At 40.3% G+C, this 26,179-nt stretch overlaps 1 long non-coding RNA gene across 1 annotated transcript in view; it reads right to left on the bottom strand.

The window, feature by feature from the left end:
• The window catches only part of LOC116525119, a 61,716-nt gene extending 35,978 nt beyond the window's left edge, over nt 1-25,738 (bottom strand). The window contains exons 1-2 of the long non-coding RNA XR_004257584.1: nt 25,356-25,738; nt 14,223-14,226 (exon numbers count right to left, since the gene is read on the bottom strand). This is a non-coding gene — a long non-coding RNA (uncharacterized LOC116525119). The remainder of the gene's footprint in view (nt 1-14,222; nt 14,227-25,355) is intronic.
• Nucleotides 25,739-26,179: the final 441 nt, after the last annotated feature.

Below are 26,179 nucleotides of genomic sequence, written 5' to 3'. Positions count from 1 at the left end.
GGTATAGGATAGGGCTGTCTGCACTCCCCATGGGATGTAGCAGGAGCCCCTCTAAGTCCTGTGCTAGGCATGGCATGGTGAAAGGTCAAAGAGAGGGTCCTCCCTGGTCTAGAGGGAGGAAAGCTGGCTAGGCAGAAGGGATACTCTTAAATACTATTCCAGAACCTTCAAAAAGAGGAGAGAGCTCTATAGGTCTGGGAATCAGTTGCCACTCCAGTTTCGTACCTCTAAGTCAAGACCTGTTTCTCTAAACGTCTTCCATTTCTCTGTAAGCAAAAAACAAGAGCCACAGTGTCTCTCCCCACTGTTCCACCCCCAGCATCCGAAGCCTCATTCCTTTCACAAGAAGCCAAGATTTCTAAACTTGTTCCCAGTCTTGTCACTTACCTTGTCACTGGCAGGCTTTCTCTCTGAGAGATGGATCAGGGTTCCATCTCCCAGGGAGCCTGTAGCTAAGTCTGGTCAAGAGAACAGAGGCTGGATCTTCCCATTAGATAATCAGAATCGTGGTAATGTTTCTGCCTTGCTGGCTTTCCGTGCGCTGCTTCTGGTCTAACGTGTAGCCCAAACAGATCAGCCCAAAAGAGACAGCTGATCCAGGACTTCCACTTGGGCCAGGAGTTATGACTACAATGCCGGAAGGTCCATTCATTCAGACCTCCCTCCTGAACAAACCTGAAAGACTCTGTGATACAGGACTTTGTAAAGCTGACAAAAGTGTTATTTGAAAGGCCTAAAATCCACCTATGATATTAACCATGTAATACTGTTGTTAATTATACATACATATAGATATACATGCATGCATCTCCAAACATACATATATATACACATGCGTGCATATATGCATATACATATGTATACATTTATATGTATGTATATATACGTGTGTATGTATATACATGTACATACACATATATAGTTATGTGTGTATATATAGGCTATACATATATACACATACATGCATGTATATATATACGTGTATACACATATACAGTGACTTCGAATAAAGTAAAATCATGGCCTAGGGGCCTGAAGTTAACTGCCAATCCCCCTCATCAGAATGAAACTGGCTACAGGTAGAGTTTCTGCGACGGCCTTTTATGGTCTACCTCTGCCTGCTCTGACTGTACATCTGCTCCCCTACTTCTCCATCTTGATGATCTATATCCCACACAGACCCACACTTCCTTTACAGGTCCCATTTACCAACTGATAAATATGGAGAATTATCAGTAATTGATCTGATCTATAGCTGTGCAGGATACAGATCATCATTTTTCCACAATTAAAAGTAAAAACATAAAAGGAGATCATCTCCTTTTTATTTTTAATTGTGGCAAAAAAGCCACACACACAATGGAAATTTTACTATCTTAACAATTCTTAAGTGTATAGTTCAATAGTGTGAAGTATGTTCACATTGTTGTTCTTCCCTTTAGCGCTTACCTAAAAGTCTTGAAGCAACACAGTCTTCATTTGTTATGGCTAGATTGCTTCCAGAAATTTGACTCCTCTTTGCTCCTGCACAGATCTGTATAGAGCTGAAGTGCAGGAGGCTCATACTTGACCTCAAATGCACTCTACTAATGACTATTATAAATTATCTGCACATTTTGCTGACTCCGTGGATAAAAGCAGGTCAGCTCCCTGCAGCCAAGAGTCTTGGGCCAGGCAATGGCATGGGCTCCCTTCCAGGAAACCAGTCTCAAAAAGGAATGGATCTACTTGTGTTCACAGCACAAGAGTTGGACTCTTCACGTCAGATGGGGACAGCAGAGGACTGTGCCTTTAAGGGTGGTAAGCGCCCACCTGTATGACCCCAGCTTTGACCTTTGGAGGAGGGACTTGTAAGAAGCAAGTTATGTAATGTCAGGTTCCTCATCCGAAAATGGGAATAATATCTACCTTATAGATTATTTCAAAGCTTGAAAAAGATGATATCCATGAACTGTTTATTCTCAAGTAGTAAACAGTTTCAAATAGTCATTTGGTAAGTGCTTTTTATCCCAAGTTTAATTTTTCAAATTCATTTCTACCTTGCAATGTACTATACTTCATAATATGTCCACTCTTTGAACTTCTATTTTTTATGTAATTGACAAATAAAAATGTATACATTTGTACAATATTATGTTTGATCATGAATGCATTGTGGAATGACTAAAAATTAACATAACCATTATCTCACATATAAAGAGACTTCAAAAAGTTTGTGAAAATATGTCTTATTAAAAAAACTATGCATGGATTTAAAATTTTTTCTACACCAATATAAACTCATACTGACGTGTTATAACATGTATGAACAGGATCTAGTTTCAGTCACTAAGGAAGCTAAGACATGAGTTTGAAAAGAGTCTCTATCAGAGCAACACGAATTCTGCTAAAATTGAAAAAGAAACCAAATTTATGGTGAAGCTTAGGTGGAAGAATGATAAAATCACTGATGCTTTAAAAAAAAGTTTATAGGGACAATGCCACAAATAAATTGGCAGTTTGCAAATGGATACTTCATTTTAAGAAGGGATGAGACAATGTTGAAGATGAAGCCTGCAGTGGCCACTCATCCACATCAATTTGTGAGGAAAAAAAATCATCTCATCTGTGCCCTAATTAAAGAGGACTGACAATTACCAGCACACACACACACAAAATAACCAACACCATAGACATCTCAATCGGTTCTGCTTACACAATTCTGGCTAAAAAATTAAAGTTGAGCAAACTTTCCACTTAATAGATGCCAAAACCATTGCGCCCAGATCAGCTGCAGACAAGAGCATAGCTTTCCATGGAAAGTTTAAATAAGTGGGATCAAGGTCCTGAAGCATTTCTTTGAAGAATCATAATGGGAGATGAGAGGTGGCTTTACCAGTATTATCCTAAAGACAAAGCACAATCAAAGCAAATGGCTACCAAGGGGTGGCAGTGGTCCACTCACAGCAAAAGTGGACAGGTCAAAAGCAAAGGTCATGGCAACAGTGTTTTGGGCTGCTCAAGGCATTTTGCTTGTTGACATTCTGGAGGGCCAAAGAATGATAACATCTGCTAAGTATGAAAGTGTTTTGAGAAAGTTAGTCAAAACTTTAGTAGAAAAATGTCCGGGAAAGCTTCACCAGAGAGTCCTTCTCCACCACGACAATGCTCCTAATCATTCCTCTCATCAAACAAGGGCAATTTTGACAGTGTTTTGGTGGAAAATAATTATGCATCCATCTTAAATCCTGATATGGCTCCTCTGACTTCTTTTTTGTTTCCTAATCTTAAAAAGTCTTTAAAAGACACCCAATTTCTTCAGTTAATAATGTGAAGATGACTGACTTGACATGGCTAAGTTCCCAGGACCCTCAGTTCTTTAGGAATGAACTAAATGGCTGCTAACATCAATTACAACAGGGTCTTGAACATGATGGAGCTTATACTGAGAAATCAAGGTTATATTTTGTATTGTAATTTTTAAATTCCATTTTCCCATGAACTTTTTGAAGTCACATACCTATCATTTTTTTCTGGTGAGAACATTTAAATCTACTCTCTTAGCAATTTTCAAGTATATAATACATTGTCATTAACTGCAGTCACATAGTTGTTCAATACATCTGCTGAATTTCCCGTCTAACTGAATTCTTGTATCATTTGGACAACATCTCCTAATCTCCCTACCCTCATGGTAAGTGCTTAATAAGTAGAAATATAATATTTGTTGCTGTTATTGGACCCCAAATTTTCCCAATCCCTGCAGTCCTGCCAGCATGAGTGAAGATGCTTTAACAGTAATAGATCTAATTTCACCAGCTAATGTTCCCCTTTAATAACTTGGGCTTTCACTCCTGTAGAATGTGTCTCATAGGAGTTACCTTTGCCCATGAGCAAATCTCTCTTAGGGCATCTGCTGCCCTGTAGGGCCCTAGTTTCTGATACTGCTCTTTGCACTCAGCACCACCATGGATGTGCGTAACTTTCTCTATGTCATGTAGGCTCTCTCCCTGTGTGTCACATCCAGCAAAAGTATCCTAAAGAACTGTGGATGGTGCACCAATGTTTTGCATTATTTGTAAAATGGCTTCAGTTTTTACTTAGAATTCCCTGTTTAGCACAAGACAGGTTTGAGTGAGTCTTTTGAGATTGAGTCAAGAGAGATTTCTAAGGGATAGACAAAAATCTATATTAGTATTTCGTACCCCCTCCTCCCCTGGATGGAGTGCTCTCAGCAACCATGTACAAAGACATCTCGGAAGCCTAACCCTTCAGGTCACCAGCCATGGTGGCCAAATCTGTCCCAGATCAAGTGATACAACCTACACTAAGCAAAGATCTAGCACTATTATTCTACAGGGCTTTGACATTCCAAACACAATCTCCCAAACACCTGCCATGTATTAGTTATTTGTTGCTGCATAATGAGTGATTCCAAACTTAGTAGCTTTTGTTATGAGGTCAGGAATCTGGGAGTGGCTTAGCAGGGTGGTTCTAGTTCAGAGCCTCTCTCGGGGTTGCCATCAAGGAGTCAGCCAGGGCTGCAGGCATCTGAGACTTGATTGGCAGGAGGCTTTAGTTCTTTGCCACATGGGCCTCTCTATAGCTTATGACGTGGCTTCCCCAGAGCAAATTATCCAAGAGAGGATGACTGAGACAGAAACTACAATCATTTATAACCTAATCGTGGAGGTAACATACCATCACTTTGCCATAGTCTACTGATCACACAGACTTACACTGGTACCAGGTGGGAAGGGACCACCCAAAAATGTGAATACCTGGAGGTGGAGGTCACTGGGAGTTGCCTTGGTAGCTGCCACCACACACACTCTGCGCTCTCCAGCTCCAGCCTCTACAATCTTGCCTGAAAGGAGCCCATGTTTCATCACAGTCAAAGAGGGGAGTTTAGGGGCCCTGAGGATAGAATTAAGTAATGGCAAAGTAGCACTGGGACTCAAGGATATGTGTGTAAAAGATAAGAACCAGAAAAAGAAAGAGCAGGACCAAAGAGGACAGAAGTAAATCAGAGGGCACAGAGCCTTGAAGGAAAATATAAAGCAATATTGTAGGGCAGTAAAAGCTGAGAATAGGCAGAAACCCTGGATCCTCAGGGAGATAGACTAACAGAGGTTAGTGCTTTATAACAGCAGAGGTGCGTTTTCCTCTTGTGCCACCTGTCCACAGCTGGGAGTTTGCTCCACATCTCAATTGGGAGCCCAGGCTGATAAAGTAGCCATCATTTGAACATCACCCACATGTGGGTGGAAAGAGCACTCTGGAAGGTCTCCTATTGCAATGAAGTGTTCTAGCCCAGAAATGATGTATGCCCCTTCCATTCACAACTCATTGGCCATAAAGGGTCACCATGGAGCCTAAAATTGCAGTCCTATCATGTTCCCGGAAGAGGGGAGAACTGGAAATGTTTGTCAACAGCACTCATGATTCCTCCAGGTATAAGAGAAAAACAAACTTTTCCAAGAGAAGGACAGGGAAGGGACTAGGGCTGGGTACCTGGGACTAGATGGAGTCTCGCAAATGAGGCTTTTCCAGAGCTATGCTCTAGAAGGTCCTCTGCCTGTGACCCCACTCCACCTTGGGCTCAGCTCATCCTTTGCTGCCTCACGCAGGAGGCCAAAGGAGCAAGCATCTCTTGGGGCCTCTATCCCGGGCCTGGGTCATTGATCCAGGGGGAGAATGCCCAGACACCAGGTCCCATGTTCCAAAGCAAGGCCCAAGCTGTGGGATTCGTGCAGGCAGCCCTCACCCCACTTCCCAGAGATGGGTAAACTGACCACCTGACCATGGTTCTTGGTAGATAGAGCTAGGCCATATTCTTGTCTAAACCCGTTCTCTCTCTTTTGACCAGAAGCTCAACTCCTAAGAATCTCAAGTTTGCACCCATACTAGCTGGCCCAGCCTACCCAACCCAGACCAAATATCTCATCTCCCTAGCAGGCTTTTTACAGAAAGATCTGGAGGTGGCCGTAAGACAACACATGGTAGCAGTCTGGCTTGTATCTCCACAGACTCCATGTGACCTCACACTTTTGTTCACAGTCTCACATCCAACAAATGCTTAGGTTAGAGCTGATTTAGTTACTGGTCATTCTTAAGGACTCCATTTGCTCACTCACAGATTAGGAATATCCATGCCAGAGACAATACCACCAAGAGTCAAGAAGAGAGCTGGAAACGTGCTGGGGTCACAAAGGTCCTGGAGCAGGTCTGAACACAGGCCAGCCTTGTTCTCCCCAGGTTTATCAGGAGGACCAATGCTACCTGATCCCAACCTCTTACCCCCATCCTCTAAGCCACCCCTAAAAAGTATACAGTGTGAATGAAATCATCATGTTTTCCATGAAAAACAAGACTCCTAGCTTCCCCTTCCACCACAATTCCTCCTTACCCCTCCAACACAGAAATGCCAGAGCTGGCAGAGTGCAGTTAACTCACACCTGCAATCCCAACATTTTGGGAGGCTGAGGCAGGTGGATCACCTGAGGTCAGAAGTTTGAGACCAGTTTGGCCAACATGGTGAAACCCCGTCTCTACTAAAAATGCAAAAATCAGCCGGCATGGTAGTGTGTGCCTGTAATTCCAGCCACTCAGGAGGCTGAAACAGGAGAAACACTTGAATCCAGGAGGCAGAGGCTGCAATGAGCAGAGATCATGCCACTGCACTCCAGCCTGGGCAACAGAGCAAGACTTGGTCTCAAAAAAAAAATAAAAGAAAAGAAAAATGAAAGAAATGTTGGAGCCAATAGCATGTCTCAGGCTCAGGCACTCAGAGATCAACTCTTGGGGTGGGGTTGGGGGAATGTCCACAAAAACTTAGCACATTCATCACACAAACTTTGACATTAAATTCATTCTCAGGGGCCAATCTCACCTAGTTCTTGACTGGAAATAGTTACAATGGCCATGCTGCTACAGGAGGCAGAGAGAACCTCTGAAGGGGCAGCCAGGAACTCTTCATGCCGTAGGTCATATTTAACTTGGGCCTCAACAGTTGGGAAGATTCTCAATCAAAGATGCTGAGGAGGTTGCTCTGACTGTAAGGAGAACAGCGTATACAAAGGCAAAGAGGTGAAAATTCAGCTGACTAATGGAGTATGTGTAACAGAGTAGTAGAGATAAGGCTGGAAAGACAGCTCATAAACTGACCCCAACCTCAAGAGAGCCTTGAATATCAGTGAAGTTACCCTGATTCTCATGAGAGATACAGAACAATCAGGATAAAGAATAATCTTAACTAATGTCTTAGTTCATTTTCATACTGCTACGAAGAAATACCCAAGACTGCATAATTTATTAAGAAAAAGAGATTTAATGAACTCACAGTCCCACATGGCTAGGAAGACCTCACAATCACAGCAGAAGGTTAAGGAGGAGCAAAGACTCATCTTACATGGCAGCAGGCAAGAGAGCGTGTGCAAGGGAACTGCTCTTTATAAAACCATCAGATCTCATGAGACTTATTCACTATCATGAGAACAGCACAGGAAAAACCTACCCCCATGATTCAAGTACTTCCCACCAGGTCCCTCCCACAATATGTAGGAATTATGGGAGCTACAATTCAAGATGAGATTTGGGTGGGGACACAGCCAAACCATATCAACTAACATCTACAGAATATTTACTAGGTTGAGCATTAGGCCAAGTGCTTTATATGCATTATTATCTCACAACAGTTTAACAAGTATATCTATTATTCTTCTGTTTTAAAGATGAGGAAACTTGGCTCAGAGATGCTGAGTTACTTGCATGAAATCACGGAGCTAGTAAGTGGCATGCCCAGAATTCAAACCCAAATCTGCCTGACTCCAGAACCACTAGGTGATATTAAATGATGAACAGTTTACTTACAAAAGTGCCTCTCCATGGCCTTGGTCTTAGATGGCATCAGGGGATGGCAAGCTTCCTTGTATCAGCCTAAAGACCTACAATTCCATGCATAGCTCAAGCCTCACCATCAGGTGTCATTCACAGTTGACAGCTGAACAGAAAGGCTGGACATACACATTGTCTCAGCTAGCAGGGAAGGACAGGAAAGCAGCATGTTGTTCAAAGGTTCAGGCTGAATGTGATCCCTTCCCCACTCTGGACTTTGCAGAGCTGCCCTGCCTGGCTGTACCAGGCCTTCTCAGAGTTGTCCTTTGGCAGAAATGTAATTCATGTTCCCCACTGAGGGCAGAGTCCAGGCTTTGGATCTATTCTGGCACCCTTTTCTTCAGAGGCAGCCAAAATAACCACCTTCAAACCAGTCACCCTGGAGAACTTCCAAAGACTTCAAGACATCTACGAGCACTGGGCGGGCTGAACAGAGTTCCATTCTCAATGCCTCTGCCTGCGGGAAGCCATGACAAGGACAGACGTTGTGGCTAGAGGGCAGCAGAGAGCTAGAGGCAGAAGCCCGAGGAGGAGCTAAGGATCACAGCTGGGAGAGCTCTTGGAGAAAGTGGCAGGGCGGGGGGCACATGGAGAAGCTCCATCTGCCAAGGAAATCCCCTCCCTTGAGTTCACACAGAGGCCAGTTCAGGTTGAGCCATAGATGCTAGGGGAACACATTGGGAAGTCAGACCAGAGGAGATGCAGAGAGATGCCAGAGACAACACCACCAAGAGTCAAGAAGAGAGCTGGGAACACGCTGGAGGTCGCCAGAGGTCCTGGAGCAGGTCTGAGCACAGGCCAGCCTTGTTCTCACCAGGCCAGAGGAGTGGAGAAGAATTTGGACAAAAAGCAAAGAAGAAAAGCTGCCCAGTTCATTTTATAAGGTTATCATAACCCTGATAACAAGCCCGTCAAAAACAGCACGTACACACACACATGAAAAAAAAAAAAAAAAACAGGCTAGTCTCACTTTTGAAAGGGGACAGAAAACTGTCTGGAAAAAAATTAGCAAATTTAATTAAAGCACATCAAAAAAATCATCCATGATAGTCAAGGAGGGTTTAATTAACAACGTAAGGATGGTTTGACATTAGGAAATGTATTAAAATTATATAGTTCATCCTTAAGAAAATAAATCACCCAAACCCATATTCTGAAAAGTACTTGATAAGGTTCTACATCACTTCTAGTGGATTTTTATAACTTTTAAATGTTTAGGACAAGCAGAACAATCTCTTAACATAATGAATGGTGGTAATGTCTTACTTAAAATTGAAATACTACAGATTGTTGCATTAAAAGCAGTAACCAAAAAAGAATGATCAGTCTTCTTATTATTACTTAATATTGTTCTAGAAGTTAGGATCAATGCAATAAAGGAAGGAATAAAACAAAAACCAGATGTGGCAAGAAGACAAAATTATTATTACTTATCAGTGATATACCTTAGTTATAAAAGCTATAAAATCCCAAGACAACTTCCAGAAATAAAATAATAGTAAAGAAGAACTTAAAAATCACTAATAAATGTAATGTGAATTAAAACAATAGGCAATGTAAGTTGTTTACCACCTAGAATGTTAATGGTCAAAAAGTTTGAAAATGACGTTCATAAGGGGGAGGGTAAACAGGCACCCCCAAATGTTGCTGATGGTATTTTTTAATGGGGGAAAATATTTCTTCTCTACACTTTCATAATACTTCTGGCCATTAAACGTGTGAGCTTTTCCCACACCAAACAATTCTCCAATTCTCTGTAGGCACCAACTGTGTATCCTACAATTTAACCCACTTCTGACACTGACTTTCTAAGAGTTACTGCAGACCCCACAGGTTAAGGGCTCAATGCCACAGGATTGCCCCCAACTTCAGACACCAATTGCAAGGAGTAGGTCCCAAGGTTACCCACACTTCTATCTAATGTGGCTATAAATTAGGGGTTGTCACAACCCCCTCCCCAGGTTTGATAATTTGCTACAGTGACTCATAGAACTCATGGAAACACTTACGTTTACCAGTTTATTATATAATAAAGGATCTGATAAGGCTACAGATGGACAGCCAGAGGAAGAGAAACATAGAGCAAGGTCCAAAAGCAGGACAGGCACAGGAGCTTCTGTCCCTGTGGAGTTGGGGTGCACCACCTTCCCATCACGCAGATGTATTAACCCACCCAGAATTTCTCCAAACCCTATACTTCACAACCTTGTACTTCAGAGACTTTTACGGTGGCTTCACCATGTAGGCATGATTTATTATTAACAATCTCCAGCTCCTCTCCCCTTCCCTGAGGATAGGGTGGGGTGGGGCTGAAAGTTCCAAGCTTCTAATCATGGCTTGGTCTTCCTCAAGACCAGCCACCATCTAAGAGCTCACCAAGAGTCATTTTATTAAAACAAAGATGCTCCAAGTACCCTTCACTTCAGAAATTACAAGTGTTTTAGGAGCTCTGTGTCAGGAAACAGGGTCAGAGACCACTATATACATATATGTATTTCTCATTGTTTCACAATATTATATATTGATACAGCCTCTATGGAGAGCAATTTGGCAACATTTAAAAATTATAAATGCACATGCCTTTTAGACCAGCAGTTCCTCTTTAGGAATTAATCTGACAGATATTCCTGTATCTATGTTAGAAAGTATATGTACAAAATTATTTTTTATGTATTGTTATTACATGAGAAAATGGCAATGACCTAAATAACCATCAACAGGAAATTGTTCAATAAATTGTGGTATTCATTCATTGCAATACTATGCGGTTGTAAAAAAGAATGAGGAAGTTGTTGATATTAAAATGAAATGAGCTCCAAGATATAACGTTAAGTGAAAAAGCAACATATACAATGACTGTGCATAGTTTGCTACCATTTGTATATATACGTTTTTAAAATAGGAAAAATCACATATGCTAATTTATGTATAAAATATCTATGGATGCATATATAAGAAACTAGTAACATTCATTAAATATGTATACTGTATTCTATGATTTGAGTTTAAATTTAAGTACATATATTACCTGTTATTAAATACATTTAATTTTAAGAAAGAACGGGGGAAAATGTTCACAAAAGTATGGGACATCTTTTGCTTTGCCAGACAGAAAACATATTTTAGAACTACTATTATTAAACATTATGCAACTATAACACTGGCAGAAGTACTGACAAAACATGTAAATTAGTAAATTAAAAGACAAAGGAAATGTGAGAAATTAATGGAGAAATGTCAAATTATTCACTCAGCAAATGATATCATAAAAAATAACACTTTGGCAAAAAATTATATTCTTACTCTAACCCCACATACCCAAATCAATTTCAGATTATTTAAAATTTTAAATGTACAAAATGGAACTATATATAAACTAGGTGAAATATATGTGAGTAGTTAACTGATCTTCAGCTATTGATGATTTTCTGTTTCAAATGTTAAGTCTACCTTGCATTCCTGAGATAAACCCCACTTGGTCATAATAAATTTTCTTTTTCAAATGCTATTGGTTTTAATATGCCAAAGTATTACCATTGGTTTTAATTTGCTACCTCTATTCATGAGAGATGTTGGTCTTTTGTTTGTGGTATCAGGATAATGCTAATCACCTAAAAGAATCTGGGTGGTGTTTCTCCTCTACTTTTTAAGTGAGTTTGTATAGAATTGGTGTTATTCCATTCTAATGTATAATAGAATTCACCCATTAAACATAAAGTTGTTCATAACATTCCTTTGTTTTTTAAATATCTATAGGATCTATAATAATGTCCCCTCTTTCATTCTTTCATTCTTAATGCTGGCAATTTCTTTTTTCTCTCTTCTCTTCTTCTCCTCTTCTTTTCTCCTCCCCCTCCTCCTCCTCCTTCTTCTTCTTCCTCACTCTCTCTCTCTCTTAGCCTGATAAGAGATTTATTATTGATTTTTTTTGAAGAACAGCTTTTGGCTTTATTTACTTTATTATTTTTCTGTGTTCTATTTCATTTATTTTTCACTCTTACTTCTTACATTCTTAATTATTTCTACATCTACTTATTTTGTGTTCAGTTGTTCTTTTTCTAGTCTTTGTTTTAAGGTGGAAGCTTAGATCATTGATTTTTTTATACCCTTTTTTCTCTAATACAAACATTTAATGCTAAAATTTATTTGAAAGTACTGCTTTAGCTTCATACCACCAATTCTAGGGGTGGGGGTTGTTGTTGTTTTGCTTTGTCTTAGAGACTTGCTCTGTCACTCAGACTGGAATGCAGTGGCATGATTTTGGCTCATTGCAACCTCCACCTCCCGGGTTCAAGCAGTTCTCATGCCTCAGCCTCCCTAATAGCTGAGATTACAGGTGCGGACCATCACGCCCAGGTAATTTTTGTATTTTTAGTAGAGTCGGAGTTTTGCTATGTTGGCTAGTTTGGTCTTCAACTCCTAGCCTCAAATGATCTGCCTGCCTCAGCCTCCCAAAGTACTGGGATTACAGGCATGAGCCACCATGCTGGGTCCATGCCACCAATTGTAATTTGTTGTGTTTTCATTTTCATTCAATTCAAAATATAATTTTCCTTCTTTGACCCATGAGTTATTTAGAAGAATGTCATTTAATTTCCAAATATCTGTGAATTTTCAAGTTATGCTTTTGTTGTTGATTTCTAATTTAATTTTATTTTTAAACAGAGAAACTACTCTGTGTAATTTCAGTTCTTTTCAATTTATGGAGACTTGTTTTATGGCCCAGAATTTGTTTTATCTTGTTGAATGTTCCACATGCACTTAAAAAGAATGTGTGTTCTGTTGTCTTTGGGTGTTAACATTCTATCAATTAGATCAGTGAGTAGATAATGTTCTAGCCTTTTTTACTCTTACTGATTATCTGTCTGTTTTACCAATTACTAAGAATGCAGTGTTCATATCTCCAACTATAATTGTTAATATTTCCATTTCTCCTTTCATTTTTGTTAGTTTTTATTCATTGCTTTTTTGTCTTTATTTCTGTCTGATTGCAATTCATATATTTTGAAGCTCTGTTATTGGTTATATAAACACTTAAAATCTTCTGATTAATTGATCTTCTCATCATTGGAAAATGTCCCTCATTATCCTTGGTAATATTACTTATCCTGAAGTCTACTTTGTTTAATATTAATAAAGCCACTGCACTTTTTTGATAAGTATTTGTGATGTCTATCTTTTTCTAGCCTTTTATTTATTTTTTATTATAAATAAATGAGATGGGGTCTCACTCTGTCACCCAGGCTGGAGTGCAGTGATGTGATCATTGCTCACTGCAGCCTCAACCTCTTGGGTTCAGGTGATCCTCCCACCTCAGCCTCCTACTCATTTGCTGGGACTACAAGGGTATGCATCATGCCTGGCTAATTTTTTGTATTTTTTGTAGATATGGGGTTTTGCCATGTTGCCCAGACTGGTCTCAAATTCCTGGGCTCAAGTGATCTTCTCACTTCAGCCTCCCAAAGTGCTAGGATTACAAGTGTGAGCCACCATGCCCAGCTACTATCCTTTTAATTTTAAATTGTGTCTCTATTTAAAATATTTAAAGTGGGTTTCTATAGACAACACAGTTAAACTCTGTTTTCACTGGACTGACTAGACCATTTATGCTTAATGTAATTATCTATACGTTTAGAGTAAGTTTATCGTCTTGTCTTGCTGTTTGTTTTCTAGGTGTTCCGTCCTTTTTTTTTTTTTTTTTTCCTTTTAAGATGGGGTTTCACATGTTGGCCAGGCTGGTCTCGAACTCCTGACTCCACTCGCCTTGGCCTCCCAAAATGCTGGAATTATGGGCATGAGCCACCATGCCTGGCCTTCATTTTTCCTTTTTTTTTTTTTTTTTTTTTGTAGTTCTTTGTTGTTCCTTTTTTCTTTTTCCTGACTTCTTTTGAATTATTTGATTGCTTTTTCAGCATTCCATTTTATCTCCTCTTATTTGAGGTTTTTTAGCTGCACTTATTTGGAGATGTTTTGTTCTGCTGCTTCTTGTTTTGCATACACATATTTACCCTACCACAGTCTACCTTCAAACAATAATTACACCCCTTCGTGTATAAGACCTTACAACTATATGCTTCTATTTTCCCTTCCCATCTTTTGGGCTATTGTGGTCACACATATGTTATAAGCACCATGAAAATTTGTTATCTTTAAATAATAAATATCTTTCAATAAAATTTTTAAATTTAAAAAATTGGCCAAGCACAGTGGCTCACGCCTGTAATCTCAGCACTTTGGGAGGCTGAGACGGGCGGATCACAAGGTCAAGAGATCAACGCCATTCTGGCTAACATGGTGAAACTCTGTCTCTACTAAAAATACAAAAAAGTAGCCAGGCATGGTGGCACATGCCTGTGGTCCCAGCTACTTGGAAGATGGAGGCAGAAATTGAGCCTAGATCACTCCACTGCTCTCTAGCCTGGTGACAGAGTAAGACTCCATCTCAAGAAAAAAAAAAAAACTTTCATAAATAACACTATCATTTCCTCCACTCTGCTTTCCTTTATGTAGTTCCAAGTTCCCATGTAGTGTCATATTTCTTTAGTCTTAAGAATTTCATGGCCAGGTGTGATGGCTCATGCCTGCAATTCCAGAGCTTTGAGGGGGCCGAGGTTGGAGGACTGCTCAAGGCCAGGAGTTGGAGACCAACCTGGGCAACATAAAGAGACCCTGTCTCTACAAAATGTTTTTACAAAAATAAGCAAGAGCATATCTGGAAAAAAAAAAAAATTCCTTTAACATTTTTGTAGTCCAGGAGATAGTCACAAATTCTCAGCTTCTATCTGTCTGAAAAAGTCTTCATTTTACCTTCATGTTTAAAGGATATTTTTCCTGGGTAGAGAACTCTAGGTTGGCAGATTTTTTTCTTTTAATATGTACTTTGAAGGTATTGTTAGGAACAAGGGCTTATTTTTGCATTTATTCTTATGCCTGTGCCCCCATATGTAAGGTATCTCTTTTTCTCTGGCTGAGTTTTGTTGAGTCCGACTGGCAGACTCAACTGAGTGATGGATTAAAGACGTACACTGACACAGGCTTGCCAGTCAGCGTTGCCAGGGGATCTATGCCAGAGTCAGCAGCAGCCATGATAAGCTGGCAATGCTCGCATTTATTTAGTACAGATTAAATGGCAAAGGTCTCAAGTAAACAACATTAACATTGTCAACGCTCAGAGTAGAGAGCAGTTTTGCCTGTGGAGGTTCAAAGGTCAATCTTAGTAAACAAGCTATTTAGATAAACTCCTCTAAATTCCCTTGTTATTTGGTTTTTGCTATTAGCTCAAGGTAAGAGGATTCAGCCATGACCTCCTCCCGAAGCTTTTGTAAAATCTTCCAGCCTTCCAAGAAGGTTTGCATCCATTTATAATTTCTCCCACCATTCTGACTGATCTCCTAAACCACCCCCTTTTTCTGTTTTTTGCATCAAGCTTTGTTGATTGAATAGTACAAATGTGTGCAGCAGCAGTTCTGTCAGGCACAGCAGTTGTAAGTCATGCTCCGACCTTGTATCCTAGAATTAGTAAATAACATAAGACAAACATGAGTATAACCAGTAACATTGTTTTCCAATCAAGGAGCAACCTGTAGTGTTACTTGGCACCTCAGTCCAATGTGTGCCAGTAATGAGGGACCCCACTGGGGGTAAATTTATTCTTTCTAGCCATGCAGTCGAGTTGTTCGAGGCTGGGAAGGGAGTTTCTGCCTAAGCAACAGGCAGAAAAACAGCAGATTAGAAGATGGCTCAATAGAGTGCAGCAAGTACAGGTCACAGGCAGAGTGAGATAATAAAAAAGGAGGAACAAATTATTTGGAGTGAATGGTGTTTGTGTTTGTGTTTGGAGCAGGATTCACTCAGCCTTCTGAGTTGCTTCCTTCAGCATCCCCCAGGTAATGTCTGGGGCTTTTGTCATCCGAGGAGGTCCCATCGTCTGGGGCTGCAGATCTTGCAGGGTCATTGTCTTCATCGCTGGTATCGAGTTGGGTCCTAGCCATGCCATGGTATGGTTTGATACATAGTGCTGGAATCCAAAGAGGACCTGAGAAGGTGTGAACACAAGCATATCCTCGTCTCCATGTTAGCAAGTCATTTGGAACATACCATTCATTACTATTTACATCATTCCATAAAACCGCAGGTTTTATGTTCAGAGCTTTTAGCAAAGTGCTTTTCTACAGCTGATTGAAATGTATCATTTAAATTTAAGAAATTAAGGGTAAACAAGGCTTGTGCTAGTAAATGTTGCAAGATCCTTATCCATACTTCCCCTTTTTTGTTTTCTGAGCATATTTTTAAGGGTACAGTGGACACGATCTACAAGGGCCTGTCCTTGGGGGTTACATGGAATGCCTGTGGAATGTTGGATATTCCACATGTGACAAAATTGTTGAAATTGTGAGCTGACATAAGCTGGACCATTAACAGTTTTAATTTTTGTGGGCCACCCCATAAATGCAAAAGTTAAGATGTTTAATGACATAGAGTGGCCTCTCCAGGAAGTGTGTGCAGTAATTAGATGAGTGTTGGTATCAATGGCTACATGTACATATCTTAGTTTTCCAAATTCAGGGATGTATGTAACATCTGTTTGCCATAACTGATTAGGTTCTGGTCCTCTAGGGTCAACATCTATAGAAGGAGGCGATGTGCCTGTGAGCTGACAATCTGGACATTGCAGGATTATTTGTTTGGCTAGTCTTTGGGTAAGTTGAAATCGTTTAGTTAAGTTCCTCCAATTTTAGTGGAAAAATTGATGCAATTGGGTGGCTTGGTCAAGCAGTGATGTCATAACTTGCAGATATGCTTGATCACTGCCATAAGCCAGTGGGCCAGGCAGTGAGCTATGGGCTCAAATATGTGTGATAAAAATAGAATGTGTAGGCCGGGCGCGGTGGCTCATGCCTGTAATCCCAGCACTTTGGGAGGCCAAGGTGGGTGGATCACAAGGTCAAGAGATCAAGACCATCCTGGTCAACATGGTGAAACCCCTTCTCTACTAAAAATACAAAAAATTAGCTGGGCATGGTGGCGCGTGCCTATAATCCCAGCTACTCAGGAGGCTGAGGCAGGAGAATTGCCTGAACCCAGGAGGCAGAGGTTGCGCTGAGCTGAGATCTCGCCATTGCACTCTGTCTCAAACAAACAAAAAAAAAAAATGCTAAATTCATCCAGGCAGTGGTAGGCGCCTGTTTTACAACTTATCAGTAGTTATGCCTAAGGTGGTGCAAAGCCAGTTAATATCACCCAGTAATCTTTGCTAATCATTTAAGGTTTGTAAGTTACTAGTATTTGATTTAACCTTTTGAGGCCTTACTTATCAGGAAGTTAGTATATAAGATATTTCCAAGGAGAGGACATTTGTACTTTTTCAGGTGCTATGATTAAACCTCTTAACTGTGTATTCCTTTGGACAGAGGCATATAAACTTAAAAGAGCTGGTTCCATTGGGGCTGCCAGTAAAATATCACCCATAAAATGAACAATCTTGCAAACAGGAAATTCTTTTCTACTGGGGAGCAAAGCCTGATTTACATAATATTGACAAGTGATAGGACTGTTCAGTATTCCTTAAGGAACCACATTCCAAAGAAATCGGCAAGCTAGCCTTTCATTACTGATAGCTAGTATTGTAAACACAAATTTTTCTCTGTCCTGTTCTGCAAGGGGAATAGTATAAAAGCATTCTTACCAAAAGAGAGCCCGCATAGCCAAGTCAATTCTAAGCAAAAAGAACAAAGCGGGAGGCATCACACTACTGGACTTCAAACTATACTACAAAGCTACAGTAATCAAAACAGCATGGTACTGGTACCAAAACAGAGATACAGACCAATGGAACAGAAGAGAGGCCTCGGAATTAACACCACACATCTACAACCATCCAATATTTGACAAACCTGGCAAAAACAAGCAATGGGGAAAGGATTCCCTGTTTAATAAATGGTGTTGGGAAAACTGGCTAGCCATGTGCTGAAAGCAGAAACTGGACCCCTTCCTGACACCTTACAGTAAAATTAACTCCAGATGGATTAAAGACTTAAACATAAGACCTAACACCATAAAAACCCTAGAAGAAAATCCAGGCAAAACCATCCAGGACATAGGCGTAGGCAAGGACTTCATGACCAAAACACCAAAGCATTGGCAACAAAAGCCAAAATAGACAAGTGGGACCTAATCAAACTTCACAGCTTCTGCATGGCAAAAGAAACACTCATTAGAGTGAATCAGCAACCAACAGAATGGGAAAAAATTTTTGCAGTCTACCCATCTGACAAAGGGCTGATATCCAGAATTTACAAAGAACTAAAACAGATATACAAGAAAAAAACAAACTCATTCAAAAGTGGGCAAAGGATATGAACAGACACTTTACAAAAGAAGACATACGTGAGGCCAACAAACATATGAAAAAATGTTCATCATCACCGGTCATTAGAGAAATGCAAATCAAAACTACATTGAGATACCATCTCATGCCAGTTCAAATGGCAATCATTAAAAAATCTAGAGACAACAGATGCTGGAGAGGATGTGGAGAAATAGGAATACTTTTACACTGTTGGGGGGAGTGTAAATTAGTTCAACCATTGTGGAAGACAGTGTGGTGATTCCTCAAGGACCTAGAAATAGAAATTCCATTTGACCCAGCAATCCCATTACTGGGTATATATCCAAAGGATTATAAATCATTCTGCTATAAGGACACATGCACATGAATGTTCATTGCAGCACTGTTTACAATAGCAAAGACCTGGAACCAACCCAAATGCCCATCGATGATAGACTGGACAGGGAAAATGTGGCACATATACACCATGGAATATTATGCAGCCATCAAAAATGATGAGTTCATGTCCTTTGTAGGGACATGGATGAACCTGGAAACCATCATTCTCAGCAAACTGACACAAGAGCAGAAAATTAAACACCACATGTTCTCACTCATAGGTGGGTGTTGAACAATGAGAACACATGGACACAGGGAGGGGAGCACTACACACTGGGGTCTGTTGGGGGGAAATAGGGGAGGGATAGTGGGGGGTGGAGAGTTGGGGAGAGATAGCATGGGGAGAAATGCCAGATATAGGTGAAGGGGAGGAAGGCTGCAAATCACACTGCCATGTGTGTACTTATGCAACTATCTTGCATGTTCTTCAAATGTACCCCAAAACCTAAAATGCAATAAAAAAAAGAATAAATAAATAAAATAAAAGCATTCTTTTAAGTCAATAATGACTACAGGCCAATTTTGAGGAATTGCCATAGGGGAGGGGAGCCCCTGCTGAAGAGGCCTCATAGGCTGTCGATTAGCATTAATAGCCCATAAGTCATGCAAAATTCTCCATTTGCCAGACTTTTTGGGAATGACCAAAATGGGTGAATTCCAAGGGCTGTTTGTTGGTTCTATATGGCCAGCTTTTAATTGCTCCTCAATTCATGAGCCTGCTGCAATTTCTGTCTCTGTAAATGTCACTGTTCTATCCAAACAGGATTTTGAGAGAGCCAGGTCAGGGGTAGGAGAGGAATAACAGTGGCCATAATTACAAAAGGGTTTGCTGTTTATATAACTCATTAAATTCTACCCTCCAGAGGAGGTATTAACTGGCGTCTAAAGTAGTTTTAGCTAGCACTGACCAGTCCCAAGTTATATGCTATGGTTTCAGTTAATACTTTTGTAAATGGGCTAGCAGCTCCATTTTCTCTAATGCTTTTTTTTTTATCTCTTTATAAGCATACACCTGATTGCCTTGTTGATCTTGCATTACCAGGCAGGCAAAGAGCTCCCCTTCTAATGCTACTTGCCTAAGACAGGGTCCCATAGCTGTAACGTATTCCTTGTCTTTTTTCCCATTTCCTTGGGGAGGACACTCAGGGAGAATTTCTGTCTCCTCTGTGTCACTTTTACTCAGTAATTGCTGGGCTGAGGGAGATGGAGAAGGTGGTTAAGGTAGGTGGCAGTTCCTCTTCCCTCTGCCTTTTAGGGTCTTCTGTGTATAGCAGGATGATAGCAGCCCTATCTAAGGCCCATAACATTAGAGATGTCACTGGGACCTGCTGCCCTTGTGCATGATGTTGCTTAAGATTTCTCCTCACTTGTTCCCAGAGCTCTAAGTTTAGCATGCCTTCTGCCGGGAACCATGGGCTTTGGGAAACAACAGCTTGCATTAGGTCCCTTAATTGAGCCTATGAAAGTGAGGCTCCACTAGCTTTAAGCAGCTGTTTCAATACTTTTATAGACTGTTTCTGTTGTACTGATAACTATTGTCCCATCATGAAACCCTAGCCTAAACAATTCCCTCACACTTGGAAATCCCAAACAGGCACCAATGACTTACTGACTTACTGACTTATTGACTTACTGACTTACCAACTGCTCAGTCTCTTCACCTTCGTTTTTGAGAGTCCCATCAGAATCCGCAACCCATTACAGCATCCTTACACAGGGGCACCAACTGTCAAGTCTGACCAGCAGACTCGATTGAGCGACGGATGAAAGACATACACTGACACAGGCTTGCCAGAGTCAGCAGCAGCCACAATAAGCTGGTGATGCTTGCATTTATTTAGTACAGATTAAATAACAAAGGTCTCGAGTAAACACCATTAACATTGTTGACCCCCTGAGTAGAGAGCAGTTTTGCTCCCCCGCCCCAATGTTCAAAGATTGGTCTTAGTAAACAAACTATTTAGATAAACTCCTCTACATTTCCTTGTTATTTGGTTTTTGCTATTAGCTCAAGGTAAGAGGATTAGGCTGCCTTCAGCCATAACCTCTTCTCAAGGCTTTTGCAAAAACCTCCTGGCCTTCCAAGAAGGTTTGCATCTATTTATAATTTCTCCCACCATTCTGACCAATCTCCTACAGAATTTCAGATTTTTTTTCTTTGTCATTGGCTTTTAGCAATTTGGTTATGGTTTACCTTGGTATGATTTACTTTGTACTTATCTTATCTTGCTTGGGGTTTGTCGAACTTCTTAGGTCTGTGGATTTATAGTTTTTATCAAATATGAGAACTTTTTCTGCCATTATTCCATCTGCCTCTTCCCTTTAGGACTCCAATTACACATCTGTTATACCTTTTGTTATTGTCCAATAAGTTACAGAGGTTCTGAACATGGTTTTCGGTCTTTTCTCCCCACTCTGCATTTTAGTTGGGATAGAGTCTATTGCTCTGTTTTCAAGTTCACTGATCTTTCTGAAGTGACCAATGCATTATTAGGCCCATCAGTGAATTTTTCATTTTATGTATTCTATTTGTCAGCTCTGGAATTTCCATTTCATTCTTTTCGATATGCATAATTTCCTTCCTTATTATGTTCATGTTACTATTTAAATACTTGGGCATATTTATAATAATGTTTTAAAGTTATTTTCTGCTACTTCCATTATTTCTTTAATATCTACATCTGTTTCTGTATATTGATTGTTCTGCTTATGGGTCACACTTTCTTGCTTCTTCTCATAACTAGTAATTTTTTGGATGCTGGGCATTGTAAACATTGTGCTTTTACACGGCTGTAAATTGTTGTCTTCTAACATAAATAACTTTATACCCTCAAACAGAAAACGGACATTAGGGAAAAAAACTGGTGAAATCCAGAGTCTGTAGCTTAGTTAATAATATTGTACAGTGTTAATTTCTTAGTTTGACAAATATACCACAGTCTTGTTTACAATAAAGTAAGCTAGCTGCAGTTCATACAGGAATTCTCGGAATTTTTTGAAACTTTTCTGTAAATCTGAAATTATTCCTAAATCAAAAGGTTATTTTGTTCAATTTCTCATTTTTTCCTTCTATTTACCTTAAGGTATTATTTGTCTTATCTTCCCTTTGCATTGTCTTCTAATTTAGTCTTCATTTCTAAAACAATTGTTTTCTGTGGTTTCAAATTCTTTTGTTATATCATCTCATTTCCAAGTTTTCTGATTCTAATTTACATCACTCTTAAATCTCTTGTTTGAAATCGAATGTTGTATTTTGATTTTGTTTTTTACTGTCTCTCTGACATACACGTTTTTGTTGTCTGTAGGTATAATACTGCTTACTCCTTTTCCTCATAGAATTTTTTTCTTTCTTTTTTTTAATTGAGATAGAGTCTCACTCTGTTACCCATGCTGGAGTGCAGTCGTGCAATCTTGACTCACTGTAACCTCTGCCTCCCGGGTTCAAGCGATTTTGCCTCAGACTCCCAAGTAGCTGGAACTATAGGCACACTCGTGGGATTTTATCATAAGAAAATAATACAGCAACAACAAAAAGCCAAGTGCATAAAGGTATTTATGACAGCATCATCTGAGGCAACAGAAAAATGGAAACAGCTCACGTGTCTATCAATAAGGAACAGGCTGAGTAAATTTTGGTATGGAATACCCTGTAACTATAAAAATGATTAATGTGAAGATTATATACCAAATGCTTGCTCCTCAAAACTGAAGGCACACTCCTCGGCTAATTGTGTGTGTGTGTGTGTGTGTGTGTGTGTGTGTGTGTGTGTGTGTGTTTTCCTGTAGAGACAGGGTTGCCCAGGCTGATCTCAAACTCCTGGGCTCAGGCAATCTGCCCACATTGGCCTCCCAAAGTGCTGGGATTACAGGTGTGAGTCACTACACCCAGACTTGAGTTTCATTTTTAAAATTTTGTCCAGCTAGCTTTCAAAATTCCACAGAGCTCCCTCTTCTGTTGTTTTCATGTAATGTCAAAAAATAGCAGTCTGCATTCTAAAATTTAAAAGTTTATTTTAAAAAGTTTTCTTTTGAGATTTCCTAGTTTTTTTCTTCTTCTCCACTTTTATCTAAATCTTCTTTGTTTAGTTACTTCTGTACTTATCTTATTCAATTTTGATTCCCCTCCTAGAAGCTTCCTTAGTTGGGGGCCTGTCTTTAAATGGCATACCATTGGTGACTCAGTTTCAAGAGGTCATGTTTGAACAGTGCCCCACTCTCTTCAGGCCTTACCTTAGCCCTTTGTTCTCATTCATTATTAAAGTGGACAAACTCCTTCTGGTGTTAGCTGCTGCTCTCAACTTGACCCTCCATGCTTTTCACCAGGTCTGATGTTTTCTTATAATTCTCAGGTCCATTGGATGTCCTGTTGCTTCCCACTGCTTTCTCCCTCTCAGATGCCAATACTACGTTTGTGGTTGTTGGCGACTGCATTTTGTCACCTAGCTTTATTATAAAAGTTGTCCCCAGGTCTTTGGTTTTGTTAGCTAATTGCTCTGTTTTTTAATGTGGTGATTCTAGAAGATTCATAAACCATGCTCCTCTGCTCCTGCCATCTTCCCAGAATCCCAATACTATCTATCATTTTTCAGACTGGAGCAGGGTAGACACGTAAGCTGTTTCCATTTTTCTGCTGCCTCAGATGATGCTGTCATAAATACCTTTGTACACTTGGCTTTTTGTTGCTGCTGAATTATTTTCTTATGATAAAATCCCAAGAGTAGGATTACTGGGTCAAGAGTAGGAACATCTCTCTGGATCTGGCAATCTATAATCTGAAAATGTGTTTTCAGAATTCTTTTTCTTTTTATAGGGGAAAGGTTGAGGCTCAGTTGTTGGTGGTAAGGATCACATGAGGGAAACAGGCCTGTTTCCCTGACCTGTTAGCTCCGGATCACTGCTAGTCTACCCTTTCTCCAGCCATCAGTCTTTCCTATTTATTTTATTCAATTTTCATCATTCATTTAACCAATCTTTATTAGGAGCTTACTATGTATCAGGCACTATGATTTCTCTCTGCCACACTGTAGTGAATTCCAGAAGTGAATCTAATACACAGAATGTAAAGAGACCCAATCCAGATGTGTCCTAGACTATCCTCTCTGAGGACAATGAAAGGTACTGAAGCTTGTCCTCGCCTGGGTTCCTGCAATCTTCCAACATGTCTGAGATTGTTCATGGAACCCTAGAATCTCTCACCTAGACAGATCTGGTATTAGCAATCTATCCCATTCCATAGGCAGGCTTGGTCCCATAGTATGGCAGGCCTGAGCAGGAAAGGGACAGCCTAAGCAACCTCAACTGCACCAGCTGATCCAGTTGCCCCAATATTATCTTGATATTCCTGTCCACAAAACTGGTAAGCTAGAAGTAACCCCCAGGGTCTCCTAACCACAACCTGACAGCTATATTGATTCAGTCTATATACCTGACTTTCAGCCTCCGTTTCCCTCAGTCTGTCTTTTCAGTGCCTCCTCCCCCTCCCCTTTCCCACCGAAAACTGAGATTTGTCCCGAACCCAGGTCATCTTAGGTTGGGTTCTGGTTGTGGTTCTGAGTTCCTGCCATCCCTGGCTAGAATCCCTTTACATCGGGGCTGACCCTGCTCCACTGGTTGAGTCTGTGTGTTTGAAGTGGACAAACTCCTTCCAGTTTTAGCTGCTGCTCTCAAGCAGCAGACCAGTTGACTCATGGGACTAGTCCATGACCAGTTGACTTGTGGGACTGACTAGTCCATGGTACTGAGAGGCATATATAACTTGTATCCAAGCCTGCTAAGCTATTAGTAATAATCACAGTGTTCTAAAGGTGAGGACCCCAAGGGCTACAGAGTAAATGTACACAAATAGCAAGTTTGTATCATATTAGGACTAGAGCTCAAGATTTTTGCAATCTAGTTCCCTCCATAGGCAGACTTAGCCCTATTGTAAGGTAAACGGCTTTCGTCCTAGTGTATGCCTAGAAATTTAGGAAAGTATTCTAAAGTAGAAGCCCAATTGGAGGCCTGAGACCCACAGGGTGGGGGAGGAAAGAAGACCCCAGGATTTGAGAATAAAATAAATTCTACTTTTTAAAACAGGAACATGAATCAGGAAAGTCTTGAGCAGCAGAACTGATTTTATGGGGAGCCCTAGACCATCAGGCTGGATGTAGTCATCTTAAGATATGTCTTACCTCTTAAGAATGTACCAGGAACCTGAATCAGGGCTGGGCTGATAGGTGAGAAGAGACAAGGTAGAAAATTGACGAAGGATATGGGGGTGAGGAACCAGGCTGGACCTGACACAGAGATGCTCAAGTAGCCCATGTTAGTTGAAACCTCCCTGCTTCATGAGTCTTGGATAACAATTGGCTTAAAATACACAACCTCATGGCCTGTGGAAGTCTACAGCTTTCTCCAAAATTTCTGTAAATACCTAGGACACATACATTATCCTGTCCTGGTCTCTCAGGGATAATATTCTTTGAGTAGTCTTTGCTCTGTACTGCATCAATCAAAGCACAAATTTAGCTCTTTCAAAGAAAAAGATCTGAATATACCGTATATGAATTTAATAGACTGTGCCTAAAATGTTGGGAGGGGTGTCACAGAAAGGGAGTCTCCTCATTCACTGTACCCTGGACAACCTAAAAGTCCTCATTGCTCATTGCACATTCTTGCGCTCAGCAGTCCTTGTCAGCCACCCACTTAAGACGGTTTTCTCTATGGGCTTCAACACTACACCCACCCTCACCTCACTGCACCCACCCTCGCACACTCCTCTGGTTCTTCCGTCTTCCTTCTCTCTTCTCTCTCCTTTACTCTTTCTTCTACATCCAATCTCTCCAAAGACAGACATAAATTCCTTTCCTTATCTCATGCAGAGTCTCTGGGGAGAGAGAAGGAATTATACCTCTGTTGCTTCATTATTAAACTCTTTTTTTCAAGCAAAAACACTTTCTTCCCATCAAGAATTCTAGTGCTAGATGTTAATTAAAGTAATCAAAAAAATTACTTAATACACATGTGTAAACAAAAAGTATGCAGCGTTATTGTGTTGGGTAGTTCATGCCAGACCAAGCACTATGATAGTCCTATTCAAATGGACTAATAAGAATGTTTAGAACATCCTGTCTCATTTAGGAGTATGCCCTTGATCATAAAAGCTCAGCTGAATCCCAGAACTGAACCTGGGAAAACTTGATTTGTCTGTGCCCTTTGAAAGTATTTTTACAAACTGCTCCTGTAGCAGCAGTTTGTAAAATACTTTCAAGGGCACAAGATGGGGTGCTGCTTTTATTAGATAAGACAAAAAGTAAGTGGTACCTATGGTAACCAGAAAGTTTCAAGGTTTTTCAGACCTGTGTGGACTCTTAAGGTATTTTCAGCTTGCAAACTTTGAGCTGAACTGTGATACCAATCCAGTTGCAAAAATTGGCATGGGCAAAAATGCAATGGTCATTTCATGTGGTCAAATCAGGTGACCAGCTAAACAATGAAACTTCAAAGTATGTGGCTTGTTCCAGTTGCTACCTAATGGTGTAAAACAACAACCAGTTTATTATTCTCAAGGATTATATGGGTCAGGAATTTGGGAAGGAC

The sequence above is a fragment of the Sapajus apella genome, unplaced genomic scaffold, assembly GCF_009761245.1.
Source record: "Sapajus apella isolate SASKATOON/1434 unplaced genomic scaffold, GSC_monkey_1.0 scaffold47, whole genome shotgun sequence".
Taxonomy (NCBI): Eukaryota; Metazoa; Chordata; class Mammalia; order Primates; family Cebidae; genus Sapajus; species Sapajus apella.
Note: the sequence above shows the minus strand (reverse complement) of the source record. Positions and strands in the feature narration are given on the sequence as shown.